This window comes from Equus caballus, chromosome 5 (assembly GCF_041296265.1).
Source record: "Equus caballus isolate H_3958 breed thoroughbred chromosome 5, TB-T2T, whole genome shotgun sequence".
Lineage (NCBI taxonomy): Eukaryota > Metazoa > Chordata > Mammalia > Perissodactyla > Equidae > Equus > Equus caballus.
The window spans coordinates 24579301-24593205 of record NC_091688.1 but is presented as its reverse complement, the minus strand read 5'-3'; the positions used below and the strand labels follow the sequence as shown (position 1 = coordinate 24593205).

General features: G+C 41.1%; 1 protein-coding gene across 4 annotated transcripts in view; it reads right to left on the bottom strand.

Moving 5' to 3' along the window:
* KCNH1 (potassium voltage-gated channel subfamily H member 1) overlaps positions 1-13905 on the bottom strand; it is a 372158-nt gene that overhangs the window by 291690 nt on the left and 66563 nt on the right. The gene's annotated exons all lie outside the window — the stretch shown is intronic.

The following is a 13905-nucleotide window of genomic DNA, read 5'->3' as shown; positions in this document are numbered from 1 at the left end:
GAGAAAAGTAGTCTGATTTCGGATATCTTTTTTATGTAAAACCAGCTGGACTTGCTGATAGCTAGAAAGTGAAGAAAAGGGAGCAATGAAAGGTACCCATTACTTTATTCTAAAAACCCAGCATAGTGGTTTGTCCAGAGTAGGCACTACAAGATGGTTTTTAAGTGACTGACTAAACTCCAAGGTCATACAGTTTGCAAAAGATGGAACCAGGATCCCAAACTAGATCCATCTGGAGTAAAAGCACATGCTGTTCCACATCAAGGTTACATTTTCCTAAATCACAGGTTTTTAAGGAAGCAGACTCAGTGAAAGATGAAGTCCAGAGAAACTCAGCTCCAAGAAGGTATCACAGATGGGTTTCACCCTCAATAGTCAAAGGCAAAAAGCTATGCTTCTAGAAGCCAGCCCAAGCTGGAAGGGACCCCCAGCCCACGAGCTGCTCCTCTGTGCCTCTTACAGTTTCTTATAAATCTCTAGGTGAAATATCCTATTGTGTCTTGGGAACTTCTTTTCTCCTCTAGAGGTTAAAGACCTCTTAGTGAATATAAAATAATCTGAATGAATATCCGTTCCCTATGGTTGCCCCAGCCCTTAAAAGGTGCACAAAAGCAAGAACTCCAGAGTGTCCGGTGTGCTTCTTTGGGTTTGGGAACTGTTTCCACCCCTCCCACCAATGCACAGGGCTCTTCCAGGCCTGGAATTTTAATTTCTCTCCAATGGAAAGAAATTTATATGAGGGAGATTAAGGAAGCTTGAGCCCTGAGACTTCAGACAGGAAAAGGGATTGACCTGTAAGAATAAAGCAAATAAAATTAAGCTGAATAGGACTTTTGCTTCCAGAAAGATGGAGGAGGCATACTTTCCCCTATGCCTCCCTCTAAGTACAACTAATAGCCCTGGACATTATATATAAAACAAATATAAGAAGACTCTGGAAGGTAGAGATAGGAAAGAAAACTGGCTAGGAACAACAGAAGGTTGAGTTCTGTGGGTTTGCTTTTTGCCTCATATATTCCCTGACTTGGAGCACAAGAAGCCAGAAATCTAGAAACACCAATGGGTGCAGACAAAAAAGTCCCAACAAATGCTCCCTGTCTCTAACAAAAGAACTGGGAGAGAGGCAGCCTCAAAGGACAGAAAACTTTTAGATAATAACCACCCTACCATAGCCAAACACCACAGAAAAAGCAGATTCCAAAACCAGACAAAGACAGAACAAAAAGAAGAAAACTACAGACCAATAGCTCCCATAAATACTGATGCAAAAATCCTTAACAAATAGTAGCAAACAGAGTTCAGCAATATATAGAAGAATGACTACGTAGGGTGTATTTCAAGGGTGGAAGGCGGAGTCAACATTCTAAAATCAATCAATGTAATTCACCATATTAACAGGCTAAAGAGGAAAAAATCACATGATCATATTAATTGATGTAGAAAAAGCATTTGACAAAATTCAACATCCATTCATGATAAAAATTCAGAAAAAATAGGAATAGAGAGGAATTTTTTCAGCTTGATAAAGAGCATCTACAAAAAACCTACAGCTAACATCGTATTTAATGGTGACAGGCAGAAGGCTTTCCCCCTGAGATCAAGAACAAGGCAAGATATCAACTTTCCCTATTCTTATTCAACACTGAACTCTTATTCAATAAGGCAAAAAAAAAAGAAAAGAAAAGGTATCCAGATCATGAAGGAAGAAATAAAACTATCCCTATTTGCAAATGACATAATGTTGTACACAGAACATTCCAAGGAATCTACGTATGAACTTATGTGTGTCACACAATACAAGATAAATGCACGAAAATCACTGTATTTCTATATACTAGAAATGAGCACCAAAATTATACAATACCACTTATAATCACTCAAAAACTACCTAGGTTTAAGTATAATGAGACATGTACAGGATTTTTATACTGAAAACAAAAAAATACTGATACAAGTGATCAAAAAAGATATAAATGAATGATGAGACATACTGTGTTTGCAAATTAGAAGACAGTGTACTCGAAATGTCCATTATCTCCAAATTGATATGCAGATTTAGCACAGTTCCTATCAAAATGCCAGCAAGAGTTTTTGTGACTATAAAATATACACAAGATTATTCTAAAATTTATATGGAAAGGCAAAGGAACTAGAACAGCTAAAACAATTCTGAAAATGAAGAATAAATAGGAGGAATCAGTCTAGCCAGTTTCAAGACTTGATATATAGCTACAGTAATTAAGACTGTGTGGTATTGATAGAAAAATAGACTTTTAGATTAATGGAACAAAATAGAGAACCCAAAAATAGACCCACACAAATATGCCCAACTGATTTTTGACAGTGGTGCAAAAAGTAATTCAGTAGAGGAAAGGCAGCCTTTTTAACAAATGGTGCTGGAGCAAAGGACATTCAAAGGCAAAAATATGAACCCAAATATAAGTCTCACATCTTATACAAAAATGTCAAAAATAGATCTCAAAACAGATTGAAATGGATTACAGACTCAAATGTAAAATGTAAAACTATAAAAATTTTAGGAGGGACCAGCCCCGTGGCCAAGTGGTTAAGTTCGCACACTCCGCTTCAGTGGCCCAGGGTTCGGATCCTGGGCACGGACAAGGCACTCCTCATTAGGCCATGTTGAGGCGGCATCCCACATGCCACAACTAGAAGGACCTACAACTAAAATATACAACTACGTACTGGGGGGATTTCGGGAGAAAACAGCAGGGAAAAAAAAGAAGACTAGCAACAGTTGTTAGCTCAGGTGTCAATCTTTAAAAAAAAAATTTAGGAAAAAACATAGAGAAAATCTTGGGGCTCTAAGGCTAGGCAAAGTGTTCTTAGACTTGGCACCAAAAGCACAATCCATAAGAAAAAAAACTGATAAATTATATCTCATCAAAATTCAAAACTTTTGCTGTGCAAAGACTCTCTTACAAGGATGAAAAGTTAAGCTATGACTTGGAAAAAATATTTGCAAACCACTTATCCAAGAAAGAAATAGTATCCAGACTATATAATTTACAATATATAATCTCAAAACTCAACAATAAAAAACAAACAATCCAATCAGAAAATGAGGAAAAAGCATGAATGGACATTTCATTCAAGAGGATATACAGACAGATGGCAAATAAGCACATGAAAAGACATGCAACATCATTAGCCATTAGGGAAATGCAAATTAAAACTACAATGAGACGGATGTGATGGATGGAAACTCGACTTTTGCTGGTGAACACGATGTAATGTGTAAAAAAGTCAAATTATAATGATGTACACTTAAAATCTATATAATGTTATAAACCAATGTTGCCTCATTAAAAAAAAAGACTACAATGAGATATCACTATGCACCCATCAGAATGGCTAAAATAAAACATATGATGACACTAACTGCTGGTGAGGATGCAGACAAACTAGATCACTCATATATTGCTAGTGGAAATATAAAATGGAACAGCCACTCCAGGAAAGTCTTGCAGTTTACTAAACAACTAAATATCTAACTACCATATGACCCAAGAATTGCACTCCTGGGCATTTATCCCAGAAAAATGAACACCTATGTTCACACATAATCCTGTACGTGAATGTTCATAGCAACTTTATTCTTAATCATCAAAAACTGAAAACAACCCAGATGTCCTTCAACAGGTGAATGGTTGAACGAACTGAGGTACATCCATACCATAGAATACCACTCAGCAATAAAAAGGTACAAACTACTGGTACATGCAACAACCTGGATGAATCACCAGAGACTGAAAAAAATCAATCCCCAAAGATAATATACTGCATGAGTCCATTTATATAACATCCTTGAAATGACAAAATTATAGAAACAGAGAACAAATTAGTTGTTGCCAAGGGTTTAAGGAGGCAGGGAGGGCAGGAAGGAAGTGGGTGTGGCTATAAAAAGGCAACATGAGGAATTCTCGCGATCGTGGAAATGTTCTGTATCCTGACTCTACCAATATCAGTATCTTGGTTGTGATGTTGCAGTACAGTTTTGCAGGAAGTTACCACCAGGGGAAACTGAGTAAAGAGCACATGGGATCTCTTCATATTATTTCTAAAAGTTATCTCAAAATAAGAAGTTTAACTTTAAAAAAATCAGCTGTATATCGATGAATTACAAGTATTGTAAGGAAGGGGTCCTGGGCATTCAGCTAAGAGAAAGGCAGGAGGTAAGAGAGGTGAGATATTTAAGGGTTTATTGTATATTTGCAAAATACAGTCTGGGTGATAAGACTATTCAGCAAGAACTCAAAAGAATCCACAGGTAAGCAGTCACCTGCTGATTGTACACCAAATTCGCCTGGAGCTCCATGGTTCTTGGTAGCAAGCCCTCAAGAGGAAATGCCCTTTCAGAGAAAAATGGCTGTTCCTGTGACAGTTTGATATAATCCATAATTATTTCTAAGTGGATTTCCCATTCTGATGCTTTCCAGGACACTATTAGGCCCTGCTTGAGTGAGCCCTGAGTCAAGAGTGTCTTCATACCTTCCAAAATGCCAGGTTGACTGCAGACTCTTCTCCTGCTGCTATTCCTACAACATGTTCTCAAAGGGGATTGACAGAGGCAATAGGCTAGCCAGGGGCCTTGTATCCACTTTCTCTCTTCCCACCTCTGGATGTAGCCTTTTGCATTGAAACTATAGAGTATCTGCATTCTAAGAGCAGACTTAGATGCTACGATATTTGATTGGGATAAATGTGAGACATTCTTTGCCAAATCTTTATATTAAAGACTCTGAATGATTCCCATAAGGCTAGGCTTTTATAGTCTGACTTGAGATCCTATATATTTCACTCTCATAATAACTCTTATATTAACTCTATGGAAAACAGAAGGTGGAAATTCCATGGAGTTCTTCATTACACAAAATCAATATTCTTTAGAAAAATTCCCTGACCAAAAGAGAATTTTGCATCCAGTTAGGTATCCAACTCTAATGGTCTTTTCAGAGTACAGTGACAAATGACCAATTATTCATGTTGATCAGAAAGATTCCCACGAGACTGACCCAGCTTCCTCCTCAGAAGCGTGTATGGGAATAGATTCAAACCAGGACAACAGGTAACAGTACCGCTCTGAGGAGCTCCATGATGGCCATCCTCAGGAGAAAAAGCTTTCTCAGGGTCATTCAGAATATCATCACCTGGAAAGGGATTAGTGTCCTGCAAAGGGAGGAAGTCTCTGGGTACAGAGTCAAAAGAGATGGGATACCGACCTTGTGCCCAGCCATAATGAGCTTGCCCAATGTTAGATGCTCAGTGACACTTCAGAAGCTTGCAGAGAAACAGCTTCACCAAACACGGAGACAGAACGACCTGGTGTAGTGGTGCTGGTGACCACCGCAGTCAGTCCTCCCCCTCACCTCTTTTCTGAGCTTATCAGTGTGAGCATATGCTTCTATTCCTTCCATTTGATTAGCCTTGTACAGTGCAAGCTTCCAACGGCAGAGAGCTGGCAGCCCTTCCAGAATGCACTTCCTAAGAGTGGGCTTGTGTTTGTCCTATACGCCCAATCAGACGAGGAGTCCTCCTAAGGCAGATACTACTTTCAGTGCAATGTCACTAGTTCACCCGCTCCCTATCCCTCCTCCTACAACACCCAGTCTCAGGCCCCCAGGAAGTGCTACTTACAGGCCATTAATAACAAAGCCAAAGAATGCTCATCTTGAAGACTGATTCTAGAAGGGAAATAGGGTTAGGGCTTTTCCCTAGATGAAGAATAGGGAAATCAGATATCACATTCCCCTACCACTTTTACCTCCAAAGTCCTCTATTGTATTTTTGAATCTTATAATCACCTCGTAAGGGAGATCTACAGATGGGAAAAAGGAGGTTCAGAGAGGCGAAGTGACTCACCCTGAGTCATACCAGGGGTGAGTAAGCAGAGAGCTAGGAATACAAGCCAGGCTGCCAGCTCTAAGCCTTCGCGTTTTCACTAATCTATTTGTATAGCCTAAAATACCTTTCACAGCACACTGATATACATCATCACATCTCATGCGACCTCATGAGATGGGAAGACTTGTATTTTTCTTATTTCAAAAATTCAGAAAATAAACCCAGAAGGTAAATGGTTTGCTCACAGTCATATTGCAGATGACAAAACAGGATCTTAAGCCCAAGCCCAGCTTCCTAATTCAATGCTTTTCTTCTACTGTATACTGACTCTTGATAAACTATTGCTTTTGCATAGCACCTCTGAATGATGGCAACATGCCATCCTGTTATCTTATAAAGCCAGCTTCCAATCAAAGGCAGCATCTTCCATTGTGGACATTCTCCAGGACTTCTCAATTAAAGTCCCAAACCAGGGGCCAGCCCCGTGGCCGACTGGTTAAGTTTGCGCGCTCTGCTTTGGCGGCCCAGGGTTTTGCCGGTTCGGATCCTGGGCACGGACATGGCACTGCTCATCAAGCCATGCTGAGGCGGTGTCCCACATGCCACAACTAGAAGGACTCACAACTAAAAATATGCAACTATGTACCAGGGGGCTTTGGGGAGAAAAAGGAAAAATAAAATCTTAAAAAAAAAAAAGTCCCAAACCAGCCACATTGGCCAGAGCCTATCTCCCTGAAGAGTAACTACCCCAGTCTCCAAACCACTTGTAAATAGATTAAGAAAGAAGCAGGACCAAACTACACTTACCCTGAAACCCTTCCGTGTCAAGCAATAGTCACTATGCAAGGTGATTTTTGCTAATGTGGATCAGAGATCATAATATCTCACTCTAAGTTCTTAAGAGCTATTTTCTGCTACAGCTCACTCTTAGCTCATGTTTTTGCCTTGTGAATCACTGAAAACATAGGTACAGAGAGAGGCTCCTGAATCTTCCAGTGGTCACATATGTACAAATTGGCTTCTTCCCTCACCCACCTACCTCCTTCCTGTTTCAGTAGAGGAAGGCCCTCCTCCTACCAAAGGCCACTTCGTCTCATGTGCTCTGAACCTCATCCTTCTCCCCCTCCTCAAGTGCTTTACACCCAGTTCCCTCCCGCAATGAGTCTCTCTCTTTTCATTCCATCAACCTCTCCTTGGACATGGAATCATTTCATCAGCATCTTGAGACATCAATCAACTCTCCTTTCTTGCTAAACTCCTTTTGCCATTCCCCTTTATAGCCAGACTTTTTGAAAGATTAGTCTAAATACGTCTCCACTTTCTCCCCTCCAATCAGGTACCACACACCCCAGTCTTACTACGGCCTCCAGCCTCTAATGAAATAGCTATTGCCGAGGTCACCCAACAATCTCAATGCTGCTAAATCCAATGACTCTTCCATCTTGATCTAACTCACCCTCTCAGAAGATTCATACACATCTTCCTTCGTGAAACACTCTCTTTGTTGGGCTGTCTTAATGCCACTCTTTCCTGTTGTGGTATCACAAAGATGTGCAGCTCAGATCTCCCTGCAAGAAAACCTCCGGAACTAATCCACCAGGGAGTTCTGTTGCTTCTACCACCAAATATGTGTAACTTAGGATCCCTTCACTATTCTCCAACTTACTTCTACGACTTCATCCAATGCACCATCGCCTCTCTCTACAGCATGGCAGTGGCTTCCCAACCTCTTCCTACTTCCATTCTGGCCCTCCTCAAATTCATACACCATACAGCAACTTGTATTCAATCATGTCACTTCCCTGGTCAAAACCTTCCAGCTCGTTACATTGAACTTCAAACAAGATCTACATTCTAATGCTGTGATCTACAAGCCATCTATCTTTCCAACTCAACTAAGCCCTTCACCCTCTCACCAACCACTCCATCCCACTGGCTTTCTGCAATAATACAAAAGCTCTTCTCCCACTGTGGGGCAGCTCAAACCCTCCTCTCCTACATGAATGGGTTCTTCTCAACCTTTAGGTCTTGGTGTAAAGTGTCATCTCCTCATAGAGGCCTTCCCTGACCAGCCTATCTGAAATAGACTCTCCTCTACTTCCCTTTCTCTGTTACTTTCTATCATATCACCAGGTTTGTTCCTTTTATAACATTCATCAGGAATTATAATAATAATACATGTATCTGTATATTTACTTTTTTACAGATGTCTCCCCCACTAGACTGTGAGCTTCATTAGGGCAAGGTGTTTGTCTGTCTTCTCACCACCACACAGACAGTCCTTAGCACAATGCCCAGCACATAGTAAGTGCTTAACAAAAGTCACTTGAATAAATGAATGACCAGTTGACCAGTTAAAATCAAAGAAGAGGCCATAAAAGAAGATACAAATAATATAATTCTTGACAAAAATATAACATCAAGAATGTTCATAGAACATTATAATAACCATAATAGAGATGAGAGAGAATATGTAATATCTTAAGGCCATATTCCAATTATATGTACTGTCATGAAAAATAAAAATAAAAACCAGGGTCCACATATACCACTTAACATGAAGAAAGTTTCCAGCATATGCCCTCGCACAAGTATTACGGTATCAGTATCATTTATCGAGTACTCACTGTATGGCCTACCCTGAGCTAGTAAGCCCTTTACGCATGTTAATACATTTCATAATCACAGCTCTATGAGGTGCATACTATTATCACCCCTATTTCACAGTGAAGAAACTGAGGCTCAGGGAAGTAAAGTAACTTGTCCAAGGCCACAAAGGTTTTAAGCCATACAGCCCAGTGTTGAAAACCTTGTCAAGTTTAACACCAAGGTCCATGCTTTTAACTCCTATGCTCCCATGCCAGGTTCTGTGCTGAGTACTTTACACACAAAATACAATTTAATCCTTACAACCACCATGTGAGGGAGATATTGGTCTTTATTTTATAGATAAGAAAAATGACTCCAGGGATGCTAAGTTGCCCAAAACCACAAAGCTAATTAAGTGGTGAAGCTGAGATTCAAACCAAAATCTAATTCAAAAACCCATAGTCTAAACCAGCACTAACCAACAGAGAGATGAGGCAAGCCACAAATGTGAGTCTCCTCTATAATTCTAAATTTTCTAGTAGCCATGTAAAAAGAAGTAAAAGGAAACAAGTAAAATTAATTTTAGTATTTTAACCCAATAATTTAACCCAATATAGCCAAAATATTATCACTTCAACAAGTGACATATCAATATATACAATTACTAGTGAGATATTTTCCTTTCTTTTTTTCATATTAAGTTTGAAATCGAATGTGTATAATGTAACTTACTACACCTCTCAGTTCAGCTAAATCACATCCCAGTGGCTCAACAGCCACATGCAGCCAGTGGCCACCATACTGGACAGCATAAGTCTAAACTATGACATTATATTGCACCATAAGAATATCCTGAACCAACTTAAACAAAGGTAGGCATTGCTCTCCAAAGCAGATTGGGAACGGACAAACTATCCACACACCAGACAACAAACAATGGATTAAAAATGTGAACCACAAACACATGTGTACATGTAAATGTGTGCAAGGTGGGAAACTGGGGAGAAGGGAGGACATGTCAGGAAATGAAGGGATAGCTGGGGAAACCATTAGAGAGGGGGCTACAGACACACTAAGTCAATCAAGATAGAGCTCTTGCAGAGATATGTGTGTGGGAATATGTATAAATCTATAAATTCTTCCTGTAAACAGTTAAGCAGTATTCAAAACTCATATTTTTGTGCAAATAAAGAAAAAGATTGGTTCAGCAGGTTCTGGATGAGAATCAGGAAGGCTCTAGCAATCAGTTCATGGAATACATTCTTTTCACCTAAAGGCCTTAGCTTTCTCAAGGATTGGGGACCAAGAATGACAGAATTGACATGGCTGGAAAGCAAGCAGGACTGATAAGATAAATTTATTTCCAAAAAGAAATGGACAAAATGGCCTCACAGACTCCATCAATTCTATGGACTCTTATGGTCTCCTAATAAAAATAACCACAGACACTTGGACACCAAAAGTTACCCAGAAGGATCCAAAGACGCCACAATTTGGAACAGAGGAGAGATGTGCAAACAAGCTCCTAAAATACAATGCAACAAGTGGTAAGAGATGCCTGGATACAGTGCTTTAGGAGAAGAGGAAAGGAGACAACAGATTGACTTAGGTAGTCAGGAAAGACTTAGATGTGAGGTGATTGTCAAGATCCTCCTTGAAGGATGGGCCACAGACAGACAAAACTCAGGCAGGACATTTTCAGCAGACAGCGTGTGCAAGGCTTAGATGTGTAAAGGAGGTGGTATAAGAGCTCAGTGTGGGAGGAGCCTGGTGTGGCTGAAGCATATGAGTTGTTGGCTTTTTGTTGTTGTTGTTGTTGTTGTTGTGTGTTAGGGGTCTAGAGAGGACAAAACTGGGAAATGAAACTAAACATAAGGGAGAGGCAAGGCAAGTCTTGACGTGCCTTTTATGCAAAGGTAAGAATTTTAAGTAAAGGAGGTTCACAATCAATTGCTCTGTGCGAAGGTAATTGCCTTCATGTGAAGAAGGATCAGAAGAGGCAAGCCTGGAAGCACAGGGAGGCCTGCTACGAGACACTGCAGAACTCCAGGAAAGAGGACGTGGGCTGGAACTGAGGAGTAGCACCGGACAAAGTTGTGGGCAAACTCTAACATCTCCCTCAGAGCTTGAAGACACGGCCAGTTCACCACAGCCAAGATGGGTCCTAACAAGGGTGGGAGGGGCCGGCAGCCTCAAGATCGCCACCTCATGGGGAGTGTCAGCCATCACCTCTTTGGATGATGGCAGAAGAAACCAGAGTCAAATACTGAGAATTTCCTCTTTGAGAGTGGCCCCCAGGGTACTCAGCTTCACCCACCAAACTGGCTTCATTGACCATTTAAAGACACAGACGGAATAGCCACCACAAACACCACCATCACCATCATCCACCACAACTGCCTCAAACATTCTCTCTTGGTGAGTGAAGAGAAATCTTGGTCCTCCAAACCCCATACTCCGGGCACAACCCCTCCCTTGGCACCTATATGTGCATCTCTTTCCCTTTCCCAAAGTGCAGCTCCAAAAACCTCCTGTTTAGAAACAATGTGGGTCTTTATGACTACAAAGCGAGGGGAAACTCAGTCCCCACCAGAAAAAGCATATTCTAAGAAAAAGGGAGAACTGGATGTTAACGAGGCTGAGAATGAAGCTCTAGCCACAAAATAAAGCCTGATTTGGGGTTTCAGGCACCCTGAGCTCAACAACTGCTTAACTCCTGCCATAAACACCCTTCCCCATAAACCAGCCAGGCTCTATTCTTAGAACTTTTTCCATGATGCACTTGTTCTTTATGGAAAAGATAAAGGCATTGGGAAGCAATTAAAAGTATTAACCCAAATACTTTGTCAAAGTCGAGTACCAACCCACATGACACCTTCACAAATATAAGCCTATGTTGAAACGCAATTGGGCAATGATCTCGATTTCTTCCTATTTTGCTGAGAAGTACTTCAGTTGTATTCTTTTAACTTTTTATTTTGAAATCTTCAGCTATATTTTTTAAATTCAAGTATTGAGAATAAGTGATGAGGTTGAGTCATGGAAACATTGCCATCCTTATCAAATCAGTTAAAAATAGTTGTCCGTGATCCATGATGACGGCAGAAAACTTTCATGAGCGGGGAAGGAGTTAAATGTGAAAGAGAATCAATATTTACTGAGGACCTACTAAGTGTCAGGCAGTGAACTAGGTGCTTGCTTCCTTCTCCGTTCATTCATTTAATGAGCACTTATCAAGCACTTTATATGTGTTGGCCCCATGTTCGATGGTAGGGTTGTAGAATAAACACAAGAGACACTACCTCTGCCTTCATGGACTTTTCATTATCGGAGCAGGCAAATATTAAACAACAGCATTCACAGGGGCGTGAGTGCTCAAAAAGGAAATTCCACATGGCAAGGAGGGCTTCCGAAAGGGAGGCCTACCTGGCCACGGGTGGGGCAGGGGCAGTTGGGAAGGCCTCGAAGGGAATGTGAGATGTCTACAGTGAGACTTGAAGAATGCGTAGGAACTAGTCCAGCCAAGGGACAGAGCAAGGGTTTGCAGGCAGAGGAAAGGGCATGTTCCAAGGCCCAGGGGCAAGAGAGAGTTTGACAAGTGTGAGTGCCACCTGGCTGACACGGAGAGTGGGTGGAAAGCTGCCAGATGAGGCTGGAGAGGAGAGTTGGGTCTTGTAAGTCAAGTGTAAAATTTAAATTTATCCAAAGAAATAAGAAGACGTTAAAGGATTTTGAAGCAGGCAGTAATAAGATCAGGCTTGTCCTTTAAAGCACCACAACAATCTTTCAGGGTAGGTAGCATTCTTATACCATGCAAATGAGGGGAAAGATGAGTTAAGTAACTTTTATAAAGTCACACAGCTGGAATGTAGTGGAGTTTTGGATGAGGATTCAGGTCAGTCTGACTCCAAACCCCCTTCTCTTTCCACTACATCATCCTGTCTCTAAGAAACAAACAAACAAAAAGCTGCAGAAGATCCTTAAACCTCATTTCAGCTGATCGTTTATAACTTTTTTACCAAATCAAGAGCAAAGTTGATCCCTGGCATCATTGAATATTTGAGTTTTCCCCTGCCTACCTTGAATAAACAAAGTTTATTAAAATATGATAAACACATACACAATATAGCCCTCCTATGAAAAAAGCAGAGAATCGCCCCAGAGGACCCAGCCATCAGGTAAGAGAGCACAGTGAGAAGGAACCCCATGGCTCCTGGGTGCATACGGGGTGATCAGGTACAGGTGACCTTCAGGGCTGGAAGGCAATGGGAAGGCCATTAGTTCAGCCACACTTCCCAAGCTCACCTTCAACGTGCCATCAAGTGGTCATCCAAAACACCTCCAGTAATGACAAAGTACTACAGGCACAGCCTATTCCATACTGAGACAGTGCTGAGCATTTAAAAAGACTCTTTATGAAAGGCAAATGACCTCAAAACCCAGGTACTTGTGTAAGAGGCTCCTCTTGCCCAAGTTACTTTCCTCTTCAGAGCAATAGAATACCACAGGGGTGATGAGGTTCCACTGGAGTGTTGTCACTTTTCCCTGAGTCTGAAGAGCCAGAGGGAGTCAACACCCAAAAAGCAAAGTAAGAGGAGCAGGAAATCTCAATTTCAACACACACTGAGCCTGTTTCTAGGAAAAGGGATAACACCACCTTTGCTCACATGCATCCTGGCAGCCACTACTGAGGATTCTGGCCTGTGGGACTGGAAAACTGGGGACCCTTACACAGACTCAGCCTAGACGTACCCACCTTCTGCAATCTCTCAGCAGAGGACAGCGCTCCTGCATCACCTGGGCACGTGGACAGTAAGCCTGGCCGTGCACTAGTTCAATAAGTGAACGCCTGCTCTCTACATCTCGGTCCAGCTGCCTGTGGAGATGGTTGGTTCAGGGCCATCTCATGCTCCTCATGCATCTCCTACTCACGGGCGGCCGTGGCAGCACTTTCACGCGTGTAAGGACGGCATCCTCTATATTTATCAGACCAAATCCTTCCACAGTTGATTAAAATAGATGCTCTTCCTTTAAAAATTAATTAAAATCTCAAAACTTAAGATTGACTAAAACAACGGACAGCAATGAATACTGATAACGGTGAGAGAAGAAAGAAACTGGCAGTTGTGATTAGATAGGCAGTGTAAACTGGGACAACCTTGCGTGAACTTTGGCAGTTTCTACCCAGTTTTAAATGTTCGTACCCTCTCTCTCCTTAATTCCACTTCTTGTAATCTATCCAGTAATGTATTTATACTAGCACAAGTATTTAGAGAGCTAACAATCAATAGAGCAGACTAAGTAAACAGGGTAAGCCGTCCATTTATACCAAACACATTGTGTTTAAAAGTTAAAACAAACATTTAAAAGGAAATAGGAAAGTTCCAAATCTCAGATACCAGAAACATAACATGAACATAAAACCAAAGCAGCCAGTAGGAGTTGAAACCA